This window comes from Sinocyclocheilus grahami, unplaced genomic scaffold, assembly GCF_001515645.1.
Source record: "Sinocyclocheilus grahami isolate Dianchi unplaced genomic scaffold, SAMN03320097.WGS_v1.1 scaffold28657.1, whole genome shotgun sequence".
NCBI classification, from domain to species: Eukaryota; Metazoa; Chordata; class Actinopteri; order Cypriniformes; family Cyprinidae; genus Sinocyclocheilus; species Sinocyclocheilus grahami.
Genome location: NW_015520674.1, coordinates 1 through 435, shown reverse-complemented (window position 1 = coordinate 435; position 435 = coordinate 1). Strand labels below are relative to the sequence as shown.

The window sequence follows — 435 nt, the reverse complement described above, 5'->3', positions numbered from 1 at the left end:
GTGGCCTCTGGGCAGCAGTGCACATGATCTGAACAACACACAGCCTACAGTAAAAACACATTTATGTTTGTTAATTCAGTCTTACAGTGAGTGAAATACATGCAAACCACAGGGTAACCATAAAATACAAACCTACAGAGAAATGATTAAATATACATGTATGAAGCACCTTTGGCATCGGGCAGCATCCGTAACTTCCGGTATCTAGTTCACAGCACGTTGTATCATCCAGACATGTGGAAATCTCATCTGGACAGATCACTGCCCACATAAACACACACACAGAATCCTCAGGTGTCAGTTTTAACAAAGACACTTGATGAATAATGAATAGAAATAAATACATAAAGTAGGGCTCATGGATCAAAACTTACCATCTCTAATATGACTGGAGTCTTTAGGTGGAGCAACTGCAATTACATAAATACAACAGCA

At 39.3% G+C, this 435-nt stretch overlaps 1 long non-coding RNA gene across 1 annotated transcript; it reads right to left on the bottom strand.

Moving 5' to 3' along the window:
- LOC107580260 (uncharacterized) lies at nucleotides 1–414 on the bottom strand. The gene is made up of 3 exons (XR_001608615.1): nucleotides 375–414; nucleotides 170–261; nucleotides 1–44 (listed from the first exon to the last, which is right to left on the bottom strand). It is a non-coding gene; the product is annotated as an uncharacterized lncRNA (long non-coding RNA).
- Between the last annotated feature and the right edge of the window lie 21 nt (nucleotides 415–435).